Genomic DNA, 20,946 nt, shown 5'->3' with positions numbered 1-20,946 from the left:
TCCCGTACCAGCTGCGATCTGCTCCACAGTGCCCTGGGCAACAAAAATGTTAATTGGGCATCTAATATGCAATTTTGCTGGCCAAGATCTGTAAATATCACTTAACATCAATGAAATAAGCAGAGTGATGTGCAACCTCTCTGCCTCAGTTTGCCTTTACACTAATAACAGTGGTTTGTCCATGTGGTCATTAACTATGTAAAATAAATGCATAAAAAAACAGCAGCGATATTTTCCCTTGCTATTTCAAATAATGGCCATGCAGTAATTCATTGCATTGCCACATCTGAGTACATCTCTGGATAGAAATAAATCAAGATTTGAACACTTGCAAAAATGCATTAAAATGTTTTAAAACACAGAGGAGCTGTTGTATTTTAAGAGACAGTAAAGAAAAGCTCATGGGGGGGAAGTGCCTGCGCTTTATGCCAAAGTGTGTAGGGTGACTGAATCTAAGATCAAATCAATGTTAGAAAAAGCAACAACTTTTTACATTTACTTTAGTGGCATTAATGGTAGAGTCAATAACCATTAATTATTAGTTTAAAAGGAATCCTGGGCACACAGAAAACTGGTCTTGTAATTGTCCAAAGTTAAGCTCACTAAGCCTTGGAAAATATGCAGACACACATGCATTATTTTGACAGTAATGCACTAAAATGGCCTATCAACAGCAACAACTGTTCATCTCCCTGAGACAACCTATGTTGCTTATTGCTGTACATTAAGACCTTAAAACGCTGCCAGAATCCCATTAATACATCTCATTGCATAAAATTTCCATTTGATTTGTATTCAGAATTTTAGATGACCAGTGGAGCACCAGAAAACCCTCATTATTTCATATTCAATCAATCACTCATCGGCGAGCGCCTGTATTATGCCAGTTCTGGCAGTGTGTGGTTTCATCTTGATTATGGAGATTGGCATTAAAATCAGAAGAACAACACGGCCTCCTCGCGCATGGCCGTTCTCAAACATGTCACGATTTCATTACTATTGACAAGCTGCATTATAATGTACTTATGCGTCCTTCTCGTCTTTATCAGGTTGGAGTCAAATGCTTCAAGCAGTCCCCAAGAAAATGTATCTTAATTTGAATGCTACGAAATCTTCTGTATCTTAACCACAATTGTAATTTTATTTTTTTACTAAATAAAAATAACTTGATGCAATAAGCAAACATTTTAAGTAAATTTACTTATCTTATAAAAAGGAAAATAATTCATAAACAATTCAATTCTGATTTGAACCTTAAATCTACATGTAAAAATGTATACTGTGGCAAAAATTACAGTCCACATATAAAAACATCTGACAAACGTGGCAATACTATAGCTTTTGAAAGCACATTTACAGAATTTATATCAATACATGATCTATGGGTTATGGTCTGTCAGATACTTTCATGTCTTCTGTTGAGATTGCCAATACTTTTCTCACATGGTTTGCTGAATTATGTAAGCAAATGAGCTGCAGGCTGTATAGCTCACTACACCCACCACAGGCCAAAAAGATTTTAGTACAGACAAAGACTTTTAGTTGAGAAGGAGGAAATATTCTGGGGGCCACTGGTTACAGATATAAAAAGTACCATTCATTCACCATACACAATATCAAATGACTACTGCAGCATGTCCCATGGCCTGGATGAAGATGAAAATCTCCCATTGATCATGTGCATAAAAGACAGAAGCTGAGAACGTTTCTTTTTTTCTGTGTACATTTTGAGCAATCACAAATCACGATTTGTGCAGCTCACTGGCTTCTTCTCCCAGTCCTCCAAATTAAACAATACAAAATACATACTCTATTTACACATGTCTATGCAATTCAGAATGATGCACAGAAGAGGCGACATTTGTCTGTGCCTTCTAAAACTGTTACAAATGAGGATTATGATGTGACGGAACTAGGGCAAATATCTGGCTAGTTTAAGGCACAAAAAAACCCTTGCTTAGGTTCAGGGAAACATTGTGGTTTGGGGTCAAATTACTAAATCTCAAAAGTATGGTTATGGTCGGGGACGGTTGTGAAAAAAAAAACAGCAACAACCAGTTGGAAACAGGAAACAAACTGCTGTCTCTATTGGTAAAGTCCATCTTTGTGTTGATTCCATTCACCCCTCACCTCCCTGCGCAGACACTCTGTAACAACATCACCTGATTACCTATTTTGGTTCGGTCAAAATCACCACAGCCATGGACATTTTGGGACTATTGTCATTCCTCTAGGGAGGACAGTCTCCTTTCTCTAGAGCAGCAGCAGCTGAGGCTGATGGGTATTGTAGTGTTAAGATTTATCTGCATCATGAAACTGATGAGAAGCATGATTTCTCAAACTAATAATAATCAAAACTGTTGTTCATGACATTAAGCTATAGTATTGCTACATTATTTGCCAGCATTGTGTACTGACTCTGAGGAGGGATATCATAAAAAAATGTAAACAGGAATCCAGAGTGGGATGCTGCACTTACTAAATCTACCAGCCATTCCAAACATACAGAGACTGTTTTTTTTCTATTATTACTTTGAAGGATCAAGGATCACCGTGTTACGCCTGGTGTGAATTGGCAAGAGTGAGGAGGCAACAGCTGGATTCACACCAGGACATCGACTTTGAAAGGAGCCACCAATGAACTTGCAGAAATAACGTCTGACAATGAAAGTTATTCTAGCAAACAAAGTCACATTATGTGTTCAATCAGGTGTCGTGAGGTTTCATCACCACAGCAAAAGCGCTGCTGTCACACAACAGGAATCTTGGCGTGGAGGAGGTGGGGGGGTGGGGTGGGGCGGTCTTGGTGGCCGCAAAGTTTTTCAATTTCACTGTCAATTTCCTGGGTAATTACTGGTGCTTTTGATGGACTTTTTATGGCACAAGCTCCCCTCCTGTGAGACGCTGTACGTGCTTAGCTGCAAAAGGACGGGGCAGCAGTTCCCACTTTTGACACAAATTCCCACCTCCCATAAGCGGACCTTGTCATCACTGGTGACCCCTGTGGCATTCTCTCAACAGGATGAGTCTGGTCAGTGAGGCCAGCTGTACTTTATCTGCACCACTAGGCTGACGATGGGTCGACTGGACCATGACCTCTTTGTGTGTGTGTGTGTGTGTGGGTTTGGGGGCAAAGTTTGGGAAGGCACAGCAGTAGTGTTTTACGTGAAGTGAATTCTAAAGCATACCAAACTGACAGTCTGGTCAGTAAAAATGTGCAGCGATGATATCTCTGATGTATAAATAACCGATAAAAAGGACCATTTAAACATCTATTTCCGCTTAATCTTTCCAGATCAGCGGGCTTGACAAATCATCCAACAAGTGAAAGGGGGCTAGCGTTCAGGGCTTATTGGCCAGCACTGTCTGGATGGCACCCTGTCTAAAGAGATCAGAACACCAGGCACATCTCCCGCGAGATCGATGGGCCGACAAACAGATGAGCCCACAGGCCGGGGGTCACAGATCATTAAAAGCCATCTATCAGCGGCTTTCAAGGCCTCTAATTCCCCCCAAATCGAATATTTCCATGTAAATATGTCAAAACAGGAATGAAATTAGCGTGGTAGTTTATTGACTGTGATAAAATCTGAAAAGCACCACTGCACATAATTACATACTTGTCAGAGCCATAAAAATTAGCTTTATTATCAATGGAATGGTTTTGTACAACTTCATTTAGGTCCGATGTCTTCCAGATGGGGCTGCTCTCTGCACTTGAGCAGTTTTTATGCAGCACTCCCCCCCTCCACACCACCCCACACACACACAGCATCGTTTTTTTCATCCCTTTATTCCCATGCTGAGAGGATGAAAAAAAAGGAGTGAAAGAGGAGCTGATATCTCTGGCAGAGTTGAGGGCAATATCAGCTGTGTCTGATAGCGGAAGTTTTTGATCTCATTAATGATACTGGCCTCCATTGTGAACCTAATCACAAGCAAATCAAAAAAAGTTGGTGATGTTAAAGATGCAGAGGGTAAGAGTGCAGCTCTTTTATCTCCTTTTAGAGTCGACTCCCTACAACGAGAGGGGATATTTTCAACATATTCTCTCATTTGCTCACCAATCGCATGTCTTGTGAGTGGCTACACGGGTACTCCATCTCCCTCTATCCCCCACTGCCGTGAAGTGAAGTGAAGCCGCTCTAGCGTGTCAGTCGGCTGCACTAACAGTTTTACACCCATCTTTTATTTAGCTTTTTCATTATTATTTGTTGCTTTTGTTCCATCTTTTCTTAACTCCATTATCATATCAATTATCATCTCAGTCACACATCGTGATTTCCACTCATACCACATTTACATCAAGTCGATAATGCATCCCCGTTGCTGAATTATTCAGTTAACAACTTGAACTAGAAGGGGTTGATTCATATTTAAAACGGACACCTATTCTTAATGGCAGCCTCTGCTTAATCCGTAAGGAGAGTCGACTCGCCGTGTTGCTGTCTCTTACTTGACATGCACATATCTCTCCTTCCTTTTAAGAAAACCCTCTACTCAAACAGTGCATCAAAACAGAGCCAATAAACAGATAATAGTCAGTGGCACAAACGTCTTCCTGTCAAGCTCGACTGTGCACAAACAAGTTCAGATTTCTCTGTTTTCCTGCAATGTTTAAACACAATGGAAAGAAAATATGATAATTACAAACAAAGATATTGTCAAGGTAATACGAGCCTCCCCATTAAAACTTGCTCATCCGTTATGTTGTTTGTTTGGGGGCTATGTGAACATGTAAGCCTCATGAAGGGAAAGTTGTCTAATTACGTTTAGTGTTTTGATGTAATTTAATGCTAGGCTATTTAGACTCTTCCAGTATCTGACTGGATGAAGATGCCACTCACTCAGTTTTCAACTGTCTTCTGGTTTTCAAAGTGTAAAAACTGGTTAGCTATTCTTAAGATGTTGTCAAATGACTACTAAATGATCTGCTGCAGTCTGATACTGAATAAATCTCAGGCAAAACATGCCTCTCATCATTTAAAACATGCTTTGTTTTACATCACTCAGTCATCACAAAGTTGTTTTTTTTTCTTGGTTTTATAAATGGTAAATCACATCATAATTTACACATTCCACATACAGCTCTTTGGCCATACAATTGTTACCAGCGGATGTGTTCACAAATTAGAATCTCACAGCAAAAACCTGACCTGACAAGAAGAACAATGACTTTTCAAGAACCGATTTTTTATTTTCCTCAGATGAAACAAGTTGACCTTATCTTCACAGCTATAGCAAAGAGAATTTAGACAATCACCAGCACCAAAAGCTGGCATTAGGAGCTACCACAGACTTTATATAGCCACTGAATAATGATGGAATTAGAGCTTCCTGGTTCTCTTAATCAATCAAGAGAATAATTGGCTTAATATCCTCTGGAGCATGAACACGTCTCATAATACATATTAATTAAAAAACGCTCAACACAACCAGCCTGTTATTTGTACGTTTTACATAAAGAATCTGCCAGATCCTCAGGTTAGAATATTCAGGACTGTAACGTTTTTGACATGTGAGGTAGCCTGAGGGCCGGTGAGAATGTTTTGGAGATCAGCGCCTCTAACACTTCAGAGGAGTCCCTTTGAGAAATGGTGCCTTTTGCACAGAGAATGTGTTTGATGGAGGGATCTCATTACCCTGGACAAAGGACGCAAACAGCAGAATTTGCGATTATAAACGTTAATGCTCCTCCCATGTTGCCTATTGTGGGCATTCAGAAAGATCTCGAATATCTTAACCTATTCCTAATGATTGTATTAATGATTTTTCTGCTCTTGAGAGTCACTCTCCAGGTTGTTTGTAAGTCTTTTAAAATGAACTCTCCTTTCTAATGTACTTACTCTTAATGCTTCCCCAGTGTGCTGTGATACTGTCTTAAACTCTCTTTAAGTGCTATCATTCCCACAAAGTTTGGCACTGTAGGTTTAGATTTAAAGGAGCAATCCATAGTATAGTTTTTTGATCCTCCTGCTTAATATGTTGACAGTTATCAATTATCTCCTGTCAAATAACCAAAGTACACATCAGTAGCCATCTATAGTTGACACTACACAATTAACAAATTAAAAGGGAAGTAACAAAAAGGATACATTGGATGTTAAACTTTCTTAAAAACAAACGAAAATGTTGCATGAGTTACAGTTTTCAAACATGCAGCCTATCCTGTCTGCTTAACATAACGTCTATGGAAAGGCTGTCATATGTAGAAACAGTTATCATCGGGATACATGCCTTGGCTTATGATGTTTGCCATAACATCATTATTTATACTCTGCATGATTTAAACAGTTTGACGACTGACCAAGGAGCCCTGTGACTGTGATTTGCATTCCCACTGGAACACATGACTACATTAAATCAAAAACCAACTCTTTAAACTTGAACCAAAGAACTGGTCTCTCTCCTAATTCAAGGAATGCTTGACATCGCACACTGCATGTCAAACAAATGACTACAGCTCAGTGGTACACAACTTCTGTTGCTGATAACAGACACACCATCAATGCTAAAATGAAGCACATAATTCTTCTGGGAATAACTGTGCTTAACTAACCTGCTAACAAACAATGTCCCGCTCCTCTCGAAGCCACAACTCTACAAGATTCAAATCATTAAAAAAAAAAAAAAAAAGACGACAAGCATCAAAGTGATACGGAAACTGTTAACCAACGAAACACATTCGGACACATTTGTCTGTGTCTGAATGTGTGTGAGCAGACAGCCGTGAGAAGCTAACCTGTCTCACAGACATTTATCACAGTGCAGGAGGAACCATTTGATTTGGCTTACGTTTGTCCTTTATGTCGGTGACTGAGCGCTGAAACAAACATCCATCCACTGCGCTTTATTCAAGTCACCCTGTATTTCCGATGACCATTTTCCCAAGATCCTTCTTCTCCTACTTGTCTAATTACCATAGAAGTCTTTTTTCAAACACCCCCTCCATCTTTCCCGAAGGAGACCACATGCAACTATAATTGCCTCCCTCATTAGTTATGTTTTCACAAGACGGGATAGGGGGCAATTAATTTTATCACTTAATTTTGTCACCGATATTTCCACGGCCTTGGTATTGATGTGTCCACCACAGCCAGGCCCATTTTTCAGGAAAATTAATTGACAAAGCAGTAAAAATTTATCAACATATCACCAGATTAGGCGACAAATTGATGCAATGAGGGAATCAATTGTGCTTCTGTCATTGGGGTGCAACAGCGCAACCCAGAACAGAGCCGGACGAGCTAGACCACTGTGAGAGTGACTTCTGTGGCAGGTGCCGTGATTTATGTTTTTATTTAGACAGGGGGCATAAATCAGAATGAGTTACAAGTGCGGAGCTACCTCCCCCTGAGAGTCACACAAACGCCTACACAAAGCACATGCAACACACACACACACACACAGAGTTCCCACAGAGACAAGCACATGCATGTTGCACACAAAAGCAAAAACAAAGACATAATCAAAAGATGAAAAAAATCAATAAGAAAAGAATAAAGCGAGAGATTGGACTAGAGCTGCTGGAGCTAAAGTGTGTATTACTGAGGGATGAAAGATTAGGGGTGGGAATTCCGGTAAGATGATTTCATAGTTCATAGTTTGACTACCTTTATCTTTTAAACAAAGCATATTTGTAATGATCCATCATTAAAACAAAATGGATGAATATCCTTCAGTGTTGTTTATGACATAAATCATCATCCTCACCAAAACCTAGCTTGGAACGTAAACACAATGCACATGATTATGTCCATTAGGTGTCTCCATCCAGTTGGTTCAGTCCTAACGTATGTACAGCCCAGTCCTACAATACTCTTACAGGTGATCACAATGTCGAGTGTTGGGTTTTATTGGTTTGAATTCGGTTTGTCCCATTATTTACTTTTTTGGGATGCAATATAATCTTCGAGAATCGCAATACAACATCCCCCCAACCCTAAAGAAGAAAGTAGTGTGTAGAAAGTTAAATATTATTCAGTTATCTATGAAATAAAACAATAGAGAGAGCAGAAAATGCACATATTTGAGAAGCTGGAACCAGAAACTGTTCTTTTGCTAGAAAAATAACTAATCAGCTGACTGTTTAAGCTTCAGTGGTGGTCTGGCTGTGGCTATGCATACCATGCGTCCATATCGTCACAAGTCAAATACCAGTCAAAGACCTTTGCTGCATGTCATACTCTGATGCATAAACTGCCCAATGTCTTTAAAAAGCAATAGAAAAGAATTATCTAAATTAAGTCTAAAAGAAGGAACGGTTCTCTTGTCACTACAGATGACAGGAAAATAAATCTGTTGACATCTGCTTGACTCACCTGGTTGAGGTGACTGAAGGTCATAAACCTGAGGGTCATTAAGCTCCTAGGAGCAGCAGTTGAATCAGGTTGGTTTATTGTGTCCTCTGCATAAACTGAAAACCTAACTGAATAATTCTACTAGGAACATGTCTACCGTGTGACCCTGTCAGCATATGCCTGCTGAACACTTGTGACCCAGCAGTTGAGAAACAGTATCCTACTGTAACACATGACCCTGGCTGTCTGCATTACATCTGCTCAGCATGGACGCAATGCTTTGCGTGACTGTCGGTCTATCAAACGCATTCGGTTGACCCCTCTGCGCAGTACTTCAGCACATGGTGAGAACAAATTGAGGACAAAATGACCATGGCGCTTCACCTACTGTTCCATCTTCTCAAGAGGGCACACATTTTATCCTCAGCAGAGGAGAGAGCATGACACAGGAGAGAGAGGAGGAGAAAAAAACAAAAAAAAAGAAAACAGCATAACACAGCGTCTAGAGAAGCAAGCAGGAGAATTGCTCGGGCGCCGGGACTGTCATGTCTGTATAAACAGGCATTGATTTTTCTGTCCAGCTCTGGCACCTCAACCATTTATTCTCAGCTTTGTGGTTGGGGCCCAGCGGGGCTGCAGAAATTCTGTTACAGTCCAGTTAGGCCCTTGAGGCCTGTGTGTGAGAATAGATTTCACCTGTAAACGAGGAGAGGGACTGGAGCCACTTAACAAGGGCAACCTGTGTCACCAGAGGGCAGGATGGGTGAAGTCACACTGGATGGATAATGACACACACTGTGGAAAGAGAGGAAGAATGAGAGACACAGAAAGAAGGAATAAGAGGAATGGGTGAAATGACTGATACCATGGAAGAATGAGAGAGAGGGATAACACTGTATGAAGAATCAAAGAAACAAAGGAAATGAATGACAAAAAAGACATTTATGAGCTATTAGAATACCTATACCAAGTTTTGTGTCACTTTAGTTGGTAATGAAAAGAAACAATGCTACTGTTTTGATACGCAATATGAAACAAACAATACCAATAAGTGTAACAGGCCTCTAGCTTCACACGTAACATGTTGAACCAAGATATAAATTTCGGTTTGCACATTTCCCTCGAACTTTTAACAACTGGGACACCTACATTTACTGTATGCATTCTGCTTTTGGCAACATACAGTGCACTGGGGAATTATTGTATGCATTTTTCAGATAGTGAAGAGCCCTAAGAGACCCACAAAAGAGAAAAATACAAAGTACTCCCCTACACCTGGCAGCACGGAGAGGTCAAGAAAGGAGGTAACTCAGTCTGTAGAAAAGAGCTCAAGAATAAATAGATATACTACCTGTAATACACATTATTATTGTAGTGTTTATATTGAGCCATTTGAACTGTATGTCTTCCTCCATGATTCATTAAATGGCTATTTTGTTGTTAAGTTGTACTTATTGTTCAATCTACTGGATGATGGTGGGGAATACTACATTGTTTTGTGTCCTCCAGTTCAGGAGTATATGTCCTGCACATTTTGTCTGAAAAAGCTTCTGTCATATCTTGAGCTGGCACTCTTGGTCTTTGACTCGTATTTGCAGGTTGTATATTTTCATTTAGGATTCAAGCCTGTTAAGTGGCTATTGATGAGAGTAAATTGACTTTATTGTAACTCTCTCCTTTCAGCATTCCATCGATTAAATCCGATTGATTAACTTGTTTTGATGTTGGGCTGCACTGTGTACAATACTATTGCCTCTGTCCACTGCTGCTCCAGTGTCAACTGAGTTATCGCAGTAGATGAAAAGAACATTCTGAAGTCTGAGTATCACTTTAAATTTCCGTTTTTCTTTACTCCTATAATGTAATGAAGACATTCAATGTCCGTTTCTCTGAAACTTAACTGATGCTACAATACATGTCAAATATTCAAACTGATTGGAAACTACACGAAGTGTTCAAGATGTCTTGCATATCATGTTACACGCATTTCCTCAAACTTCAGCCATGCATCTGAATAATTTTTGGTAACTTTGGGAACTTCGCTCAAATTCAAACAATGTTCTGAGGGTTTGAAGAAAGCTTGGCTGCACACCGCGAGCTTCTGTAGATGGATCTATTGGCAAAAGTTTAAAAAACCAAAATGAAAGATACAATATTCAAATTTTAGATCTAAAAGGCTGCTTTCACGTTTATAAGACAAATTGCTAGAAACGGCTCACAGAAACAGCCTGCTTCAACATCAGGGGGAACCTGTAATTGAGAGGAATTAAAGACAAACAGTGAGTTTCAACTCTCGCGCAGGAACGCACGCACACACACTGCAGAAAGTGAGCAGCTCTGTGAAGTTTCAACAGAGAGTGACAGTAATGATAGTGTGTGAAGGTTAACTCCTAGAGAAACCGAAGCACTCCTGCTGAATGGGAAGGAGAAGGGCAGGTTTGAAAAGTACTTATTAGTCAAACTGGGTAACAACGGCACCTCCCGCACGTATAATCAAATCACTCCATATACCTAGTTGCAGTGCCGCATCTGCGAACCAACCAACCCTGGAACCTTGACAGGAGGGTTATTTTTACTGATACTTTGCCTGTCTATTGTCTTACGCACTTATTGGAAATGGCGCATCCAACAAATGGAAATAAATACAATGAAGGGTGAATGAGGTGGGGAAGATGGGGGATTCTGAGGAGGGGGGGAGCGATTCAAGACGCTATCATGAACATACGCTCCCTCTTGTTTTCCCCCCCTCTCTGCCCTCGAGTTAACCATCCAATTGTTTGTGGAATACATAGAGTGCCATGCAATTTTAATGACCCCCAGCATGCGCACGTTTCCTGATTCGCTTCTCGTCAGCCACCCGTTTTTATTTAGTACCAAACACTCCTACTTGTCTCCTCTGTGATCAATACGTGGCATCTTGGAATGAGGCAACGCGTTTTAATGTTATTTTATGAGATCAGATAGCTGCCTTTGATCCCCTGCTGCGATGCGTCTGATCTCCTATATCCGACAGGCTCCGGCGTTCATATGCATATTGTGTCTAGGAACAGCGGGGATGGAGCAAAAAATATGTGAGAGGAAAAACAACATTGTCCCTGTTCAAGGAAGTGTTTGTTAACCAGAAATTAATATTTAAAAAAAAAACAACAAAAAAAACAAAAAACTTGCAGTTCTTATTGTTGGTGGTGGTGGTGTTTTGTTTTAGCTGGCACCGCTGCCTGTGAGAAGTGCACATCAAGCAAATTAACACTTGCAGCTTTGTCCCTAATTGCACATATGAGAAAAGCAGCGGCTTAGGGAATGTTGTATGTAAATAAGGTTTCATTTTGTTTTGTTTTGCTGCTGGTGTTTTATCATAAAAAAACAGGTACTTCGCCTTATTAAATAATGTTGGCTATACAATGTGTAATAGCACATTTCACATTAAAACCTTGCCAAGACCCATTCTTTATGTACACGCATTTTAAACGTATAAAACAAAGACTTAACAAATGGCTGTGTTAGTTTTGTGTATGGATCATGTGTCAAGGAAACAAAGTTTTTCTAAAACGATTTGGAGCAGGGGCTTGACATACTGGTGTTTATTTGGGTCTAGCGCCCATGACAGATGTGGATTATAGTCAACAGAGTGCTGCAGCTGTTGGTGTCTGTGCTGACACCAACAGACCAAGCGGAATGGGGAAGTTTTTCTGTTTTCATCTGTTGCTGTATTTTCTTTATTTGTTTGTTTGAATTATTATCTGTAGAATGGAATCACGTTGTTGACATTTTATGTGTGTTTTTAATAAAATTGACATGAATTAAAATGCTCTTGTCTTGGGTCCTTTCATTTCACATCCAAATACATGAAGTTGAACTTGGCAGTACTGAGGCCTAATGTTCTCTCTCTCTCTCTCTCTCCCTCTCTCTCTGAGTTAAAAAAAAAACATGACATGTTTTGCCTTTGGACTTACACGTTCATGTATGGATCATTAAACATGTAAATTATTAGAAAACCACGCTTTCGTCTCAAAATCTTTGTATATTCATTTAATACATTACCTTCTATAGGGTGAAAATGATTGCATTTCTCCCTCCAGTGTCTTGAAACGCAATCATTGCATGATGTATCATCTCTGTCCATCCTCAGGTTCACATGTTGGACTCTTGGAAATGGTGTAATTGTCCGCTGTGTCTCAGACTGCTAGAGGTAATGAGCAAGTGATAGCATCACAGTCTGCTAGACGGGATGAAAGAAACACCACAATAAAGGAAGGAGAGGCCAAGCAGTAAATATCCCTGGGCCACACAGTGCAGATACTAATTGCGTTCCCAAACTCGAGTGCAGTAAATAATGAAATTTTAATTTCTGCTCTTGCCATTGCATTTTCCCCATTCATGTTCAGATGAATGTTTCAAAGAAATTTACTGCTGCCATGAGGGGAAAAAAAATGAAACTGGAGGGTTAGGGGAGGGGTGGGCAGTGCGTGAGTGAGGGGGGGAAGGACAGAGAGCAGACACAAGATGGAACATTTGTTCATCATGACGACTAATCAGCTGAAAGGATTTGAATTGGGTTAAAAAGGCAAACCAAAGTCAACCATATACAAATATGCAAAAACAAAACATATCCCAACTGACTGAGGTAATAAAAACATGTAACTATACATTTATTCAAAAATGTTTTGAAAAAACAAAGCTATGAAGAGAGTTGTTTTTCCCTCACAACGAATTCTCAGATATCAGATAGCCCTTCATGACCATCTTTCACCACCAGGCTTAAAGACCAACATGACTGTAACATTAATGACAGTGTTTCTCAATACATCTCATTACCTTTAAATGTTCCTGTTCTGCTGGATCTGACCAAACAAAAGATCTGTGCGCCGGAATCACAGCACTCTCCATTCTTCACCAGCTTTCCTTCATGTCCTTTCAGGCCTATTAATTTAATATATACTGTTTCATTATAATGAAATATGTTCAGCTTCAGTTATCACAGATTGAATGTTCTCCTATTTGATACAGAATCAACAGAAGTGATTTGTAATATGCAGAAGAACTTGTTATGTTGTCTAGAATCAAATTCGGATCCTTCTTGAAAAATAAATTTAAAAAAAAGAAGAACAGAATCAATTGAAAATGGATCTAATGAACGCATAACATAAGCTGCGTGTATACTGAACAATGATGATAGCCACTGAATTAAAGGCTACAACGCAAGTCAAGAGCACAGTGTCATCAGCGTGTGCCTGACTTACATCTGCCAGGCTGCGCCAGTAACCAATGAAGGAAATGCCACATTCCTATACATTGGTTAGTCTATTTAGATTGAACAGTAGTCAAATTGTGAGATGGTCATTCTAAATTTCAGAGTGCTTTGAAACTGTGTCACAGTGCATTGTAGGACCACTGTTTTGGATCCATCAACTTTTGTCTTGGACAGCTCATCTGGCCTTTATATTCCTACTGACAGATTTCAGCGATACATGCTAATAATGGCAGATTCTTATCAGGCTACATTCCTTCTCTGTGCCCTGTTGAATTTTCCTAGAAACAGTAATATGGATTTCTACATGGCATGGGGAAACGACTTGACTTGCTTTGCTCAAAAATAGAGTACCTCAGGAATGTCAAATTGCTGGTTGGTTTTCAAGTAAATCTTAAAACTCAGAGAAACTAAACCGTCTTTTTTGGCTCCTCTGTCTACATCTGTCTTTTGCTGTCTTTGCCCAAAACATTTCACGACTTCTTTTACCTTTGGGCTCTAAAAATGAAGTCTGCTTGCCTGCTTATGTCAACAAGCTATCACTGACACTCTCATGTGTTCACATGAACCAAGCTAATTACTCTCCACTTGCTATATTTTTTCAGAGAAAAGCCAAAATCACAATTTGAATGAAAGTTCGAGCCCCCTTATTTCATTGGTATTTGGTTTATGTCTTCCTTAACTTCACATCCTACTTTTAAAGAGTTTGATATCTCATAAAAGGCCAGAGATAAGACCACAGAGGCAAATCAGTACTAAGACTAATCAGTTGAAAGGCTGTACTAACCACAAGAAACAGTGTGTTTTCCTCCATGATCACTCCATGCTTTAACATTACAACAGTATGAACAGACTCAACATTCACTCACAGCATTTCAGAAACTTGCCTTTTATGTTCATGATTGCTGTCACATTACATACCGCTGTTCATAACATAATGTCAGAAACAGACTGGCTAACTGGGGGAGACTTCCTTTGCTCTCCTTTCCTTTCAGCGCTGGCAAAATTTAAAATGAAGAGTCATTCATCTAGATCCACTGGCAAACAAAATCAAATAAATCAACACTTTCCCCAAATATAAAAACATTTGTGTTGTGGGCAGATAATTAATGAGCACAGCTGCACTAATTAAAAGCCATCTGAGTTCCATTAATCTTGGTTGTTGAGTCCCATCGTTTCTCAAAGTGGACAGCCACGCCTTTCCCATGCAATGCCTGCTGTCCTTGGACTCATTTTTCAGGTGATTTGGAAGAGCATTGTTGCTTTATTAGCATCATGAAGAAACATGAAAGCACAATTAATAACGCATTCCAAGATGGGCACAAAGAAGATGATTATTTCCCTCCTTTGCACAACACAGAAAACTGAGATTTGGAGCTATGACTACAAGCTATAAGCAACTGAACAAAATGTTTTTCGCAACAGTTTTTGTCGGCTTTTGCCCTCCATACAACTCACTTTGGAAATCCCTCAGTTTCAACTATTTAAAGTAACAAAGTATGTCCATTGTTGAGGTTAAACACGATCAGGACACCTCCAGAGTTTATAAAAGGAGTCTGCATAATAACCCTGGAGTGTTGCTGACATACTGTTCAAAAATAACTTGTCGTTAAAAGGGGAAAATACTAATCAAACATAAAAACAATTACAGCAACCTTTTAAAGTGATACTAATGATCTTATTTTTAGTAGTCAGACAGCACACAAGAACAATATAGTGGTAATCAAATATATTGAATGTATCTGAGCAAGTCCATTCCCAAGACTTAGGAAAAGTAACTGCATCTCATGATCATCTTTGGTGAGTAGAGCCGGCTCCGATGTCTGTATAAAATAATAACAATATTTCATGAACCCAAAATTAATAATAATAAAAAAAGTCAAACAAAATCCCAATCGCTTTCCAAATGAAAGACCTGGCTAAACCATTCACACTAACTCCAACTAATCTGCAATTATTTTTCCCTCCCTGTTAAAGAGCTCATCCCTGCTTATCTAATAAAAAACATCCATTCCCGTTCTGAGACATGCCAAGAGATGGATTGGCAATATCGTCACAGTAATAAATGTTAATCCACAACTTTACGTTGCTCTGACACAGCTCATAAATACTATCAGAAACATAAACAGCAGTACACAAGATGACTGAAGCCTCAGCCTCTTTTGCATGCTGAACCTTTGGCAGAGACAGAGGGAGGGGAAGGAAGCATATGGTGCAAGACTGCCATAAACTGGTTTTATGAAAATGGCTGGAATGTTTATTGAATTTAACAGTACCTTAGGCGCTAACGACTCATCTCATTCCACCAAAGCATGCTTGTAAATCTCTCAGAGCCAAATGACGAACGCATCTTGATTATCACTGTTACAAAGAACACAAGTTTCGTTTTAAACTGCTATTTTCACTCGTTTCTGTTGTTAGATTGTCTTACCGTACAAAATGAAAGGACTTTTTGAAGCACTAACATGCATGTGCATTTGTCGGGGTCTTTACCAAACAAACATGTTGTACGTCTAGAAAACAAGAAAACAGTTTACCTAATAAATGATAAATAATAATAATAATAATAATAATAATAATAATAATAATAATAATAATAATACATGGCAGCTTCTGTGAATTGGATACTGTACATGGGCGTAATAGTTTTGAGCAATTGTGCAGCATCGTGTCATTTTGATAACAGTCAAGAGCAAACAAACATTATGGTCGTTATGCAGATATGAGTATGTGTTGTTTTTGCCAGACCTTTGGTGAAAATTAGACAGAACTGTCTTGTTAGCCAAGTGTTTTAAGAAGTAAGCAGCGCGAGTTGAATAGTGATATATGAAAAAAAACCAAAAACATATATCTGCTTTTTTGTCTTTAAGAATCCAAAAGATAATTTAAAAGCCTACTTCCTTGTAGCTTACCGTTCACTGGGAGAAGGCTTCATATCCTGTCAGTAGAAGCAATTTCCTTTGTAGTCATTCTACAACATAGTGTGTGTTCAGAGCAAACGTTGTTTGAAATCACACAAACTCCTTTTACCTACCACAAGCAGTTCTCAAGAAACAGCCCAACATTAGCTGTGTTATTGCTGTTTAAAACTCCCTTTTTTTCCTGCATTCTTAATTATTCATTTCTTCATATGCTTTGTGCAGTACATAAAATTGTTGTTGTAATCACAGGGGCAATGGCCATTAAGCCCTAATGTGGCTAATGTTTGCCTAATCAAAGTTTTATGGACGGCAATAACTTTGAAATAACATTTTTTAATTATCCTTTAATTTGAGACGTGATATTGGTGCAATCTCTCATTGGAAGAAAGACCCAAACAATAATGGTCCCCTTGGGGATCCTTATTGTTTTGCACATGAAAGGTAAGAAGGCAGGGCAAAGTACGAGACCCGTTTTTTTTTCTCTGAACATACTTTGGTTCTTGCAGGAAAATTTGTCTGCAGCTCAATTAACATCCGTAATTGATTAAAGGAGAGATTGATTCATCACACTGAGGGACTCGCATTGTATTTTAATTTAGTGTAATCTCTTAGTGTCGATTTTTATAATGGGTTGACATTTAGAAATACTAAAGGAAAGAGCCACAGTGATGAGACGTCTTTCTGTCCCTTACCAGATGCATCGGTCATTTAAGTTTTTCCCTGATACACATTCTGTCACTGATTGGTTTACAATAAACATTAAATAGGTACATGGATGGTTTTTTTTTTGTTTTTTTTTTTATTTCTAGCATTCAACAAGGAAAACGTCACATGTTCGAGTAGCTAATATGAGTTTGAAATATGAAGGGTGGAAAAAGTCTACATCTTGTTATTGCTCCTTCTACCCCTAAATTACCTTTTCACTGCACTTTCTTGGCATAACATACAGTATTTACCCCTTTCATGGTCCCCCGCCACCCAAGCACAGACGTTTGAGCGAGTTTATTAGTTCAAAAAGGATTATTATTCTAATGTGAAAATGGAACTAATGGTGTGCCAGATGCTTTTTGCACAATTATCCGAGAAAACAAGTCTCAAGATAAGTCATGTGTTATTATTTGGTCATTTTTCAGAGACCCTTCAAAATTGCCCAATTATGTTCTATTAAGGCAAGGCCAACCCTGTCAATCAACGCGGCAGCATTTGCTCCCGCCTTCAAAGACAGTCCACTCAAGATTTAATCGCTCTCAGAAGTTTTCGCTGCGGCAAAGTGATAATGTTGCTCAGACTAATAAAGTTTGTTTTTTCTCTAGATTCAATAACTCTGCTCATATTCGGCACCATCTGTTTTTCTGTTGTTGTTTTTTTTTTTGATTGGACAAAGGACGAAAATGCCACTGACGAGTTCCTACTTAAGACCTGCAAAAAAAGGAGTTCAAAAAGGAAAAGGGAAACTTGGCAAACAAAAAGTAATTAAATCTGTAATGGAACATAGTATTTGTTAGCATTATATGCAAAGAACAGTGAAAGAGCCTGCAGGGTCTCCTTTCAAAGCGTTATAAACATGACAGTCACCGCAGAATCTCACATCTGCAGCATATGTAGGAGTTGTTACTTCCATTTTTACGGGAATTACACTGTAAGCCTGTATGTAACTAACTCACTGAAGGACACGGAAGCTACACAGAACATTTGCCTCCTTCTATTAATGAATTATAGCGAAAACTTGTCTGTCTTCATTTGAGTGTCTAGAAATGTCTGGTGGAATTCTTCTATCCCCGCTCAGAGAACACATCAGTCGAGGGTTCATGGTTCAATAAATATTCACACCTCTTTCCACACTTATGAAAGTGGCATTACAGCCAACACATGCTCAGCCACCGCTCATAACACTTGTATAACAGTGTTGTTGAGGCCTTTGTGTCAGTGCAGGCCTAGCAGTCATGTGTCATGGTCTTTTATATGTCTTGCACATGTTTCCCCCATATTAACTGACTCCCCACAACAAAGAGTTTACAGTTGAGCTACAAAGAGGCAAAATAATGAACATATGGACTGAAAGTAAGTGTCCTGCTTAGGTGTCTCCAAAAAAACGTGCACATGTCTAATGCAGGGTACGATTCTACTCTGAAGATAGCTGAACAGTTAAGTAATTACCCGGTTCCTTGACTAAATATTCCGTAAATAACAAAGATTGGGGATTTTATGGGACTTGAATTTGCAATGTCCCGTCACTTCTGAGGCAAGTCGTTTTTGCCTGAAAGTCCCATCTTCCCTGCTGCTCCCCATTTGCCAAGACTTGTGCTAGGTCAGCTCCCAACACATACGCTGCCACTGGGAAAATTTGGCAACCAGGGGTGTCACATTCAAGCACAACATCTGTTGTTTTACCGGCCTGGCCAAACCCATTCTGTCGCAGTGAATTAGAGGAATGAGAAACAGCGTCACCCATGAATCTGACACCATTGGTTTTTACCATGCATACGCGCAGCAGTGAATAATGCAGTGTATTTTGATGAATACAAACAAAAACTTCAAAATTCAGTGGCGATATTGTTAACATATTTTGTTCGTTTGCCATCATATCCAGCATTCTAAAAATACCAGGTGAATGTTGGAGGGGGTTTCGGATGCGATAAATAAAGTCTCTGTGACGTGGCCCAGTGCTGCAATCAATCTCCAGCATCTCCCTGTATCCCCTTCCCTCCGTTTCTCTCTTTGTTTTCATATCTCACTGTCCCTCCCTCTTCGTCCTACATCTCCCTCCTCTCTGTCTAACTCTATCTTGCTTGAGAGCTAGCATATGTCTGCAATCATTTCCTCCCAGCCCCCTGCCCCCACACCCCCTCACCTTCTCCTTCCTTGCAGATTTCCTCTCTTCCCCTCTGTCTCTTCCCCAGTTACTCCTTCATCTCTCCCAGTTTGACTCGAGCCGTGGCTGGTGCAGTTATCAATCACGAAAGCCAAGCCTTGTCAGGGACGACTGAACCCAGAGGCGCTCCTCTCCCCTTGCTCCTTCTCTCTCTCTTTTATCTGTCTCGGTCTCCTTCCTTTAACAAATTTGTTCCAGTTAATAAGCCCTCCAAAATGACCCCCTCTTCCTAATTAAGCACAGGCAGCATGTAGGGAAATATGATACTTAATTAATGATGAGATAAACTCTCTCCCAAGGCCCTGTCAGAAAACCATGACACCATGTTTGGTGGTTTGAAATCAAATTAACACGCCAAAAGACAGAGATGAGAAACTGATGGGTGATTTTTGCTCTCCCCCTTTCCAATTCTTCATCTGACAGAGGAACACTGTAAATCTGGATTTGGATTTTGAAACCAATCACTTCAGTTGTTACTGGCTTGTATTGTCAACCGAGTCATGCTATCATGTGCGAAGGCTCAGCTTATTAATTATCACTTCTTTGTACTCTGTCCCAACAAGTCATTCATCAAAGATACTGTTTATTGGCTCAGGTTTTAACGTGTTAAATGCGGTTAAACACTTAAGCACTAAATACGTACAAGACCATCCAGTCATAGGTACACACACACACACACACACACACACACACACACACACACACACACACACACACACACACACACACAGGGGCGTTGATGATTCAAATAATCAGCTGCTGTGCACTTTTTCCTTATTAGCTGTGTCATTGTACACAGAGAAGTGCAGGATTACAACACGGCAGGCTGTAAACTTTACAAGCTCATCTTGTATCAAACTTTTGTTTTAAGGAAGCACATGGAAGATAAAACACACTGCAACAGGAAATCACAACTCAATCCAACATTAGTGTGGATATGATGGTGCGCATGTGGAAGATTTGTACCAGAGTTCAATCCAAATGGCATAAAGTCCATTTTGTTCTCCCCACAAACCAAGAGGAGTTCAGTTACAATCCAGGTTTTACTACAAGACAGCTCTGGGTAATTCCTCAGGGAACTTGGACTAAGAAACACTACTGGCACTTTTACATTTTCATCCTTATTGTGCCGTGACTTTTTTTGGAACATCTAACAAGCTGTCGGTATTCTTTTCCCCATATACGGTTCTTTGGTAGCCTTAAATAATGAGAATTACTGGGGGGTACTTTGTGACGATTATGGTCTGTTCTTATCTGCCTGCTCTTCTCTAGTTTGTCACTTAGTATGAGTAGAGACAGTGTCCAAGGATGCACAAGCTTGATTGGCAGCTCTGTGGGAGGCTTGTGCCGCTGTAACCACCCCATCTTATTTTCTAAAACAAACAAGTGATATGAACTGATATCCAGTGTTGTTAACATACTGTAAAGTTTATGGTTTAGCATCTTTGACAGTTTAAACAACTTACTTTCAAAGCCGTCTTTCGTTTACAACATGTGATCCAATAGTGGACAGCTAAGAAGCGGTCCAGCACATCTCTGCCTGTTTGAGCTGCCCTCAGCAACCCACTGTAATCCAGACACAGATGTAGACTGACACACAGTCAT

The 20,946-nt window shown here is 39.6% G+C and overlaps 1 protein-coding gene across 5 annotated transcripts in view; it reads right to left on the bottom strand.

The window, feature by feature from the left end:
- tshz1 (teashirt zinc finger homeobox 1) overlaps positions 1-20,946 on the bottom strand; it is a 159,407-nt gene that overhangs the window by 95,158 nt on the left and 43,303 nt on the right. For 2 of the 5 annotated variants that reach the window (XM_037093307.1, XM_037093306.1), the window contains exons 2-4: positions 13,116-13,220; positions 12,342-12,483; positions 8,997-9,095 (exon numbers count right to left, since the gene is read on the bottom strand). The exons of 1 other annotated variant lie outside the window; for it this stretch is intronic. The gene's annotated coding sequence lies outside the window, so the exon portion shown is untranslated. The remainder of the gene's footprint in view (positions 1-8,996; positions 9,096-12,341; positions 12,484-13,115; positions 13,221-20,946) is intronic. 2 more of the 5 variants (XM_037093309.1, XM_037093308.1) reach the window with 2 other exon arrangements.

Source organism: Acanthopagrus latus, chromosome 3, assembly GCF_904848185.1.
Source record: "Acanthopagrus latus isolate v.2019 chromosome 3, fAcaLat1.1, whole genome shotgun sequence".
Taxonomy (NCBI): Eukaryota; Metazoa; Chordata; class Actinopteri; order Spariformes; family Sparidae; genus Acanthopagrus; species Acanthopagrus latus.
This window is presented reverse-complemented; position numbering and strand designations above follow the sequence as displayed.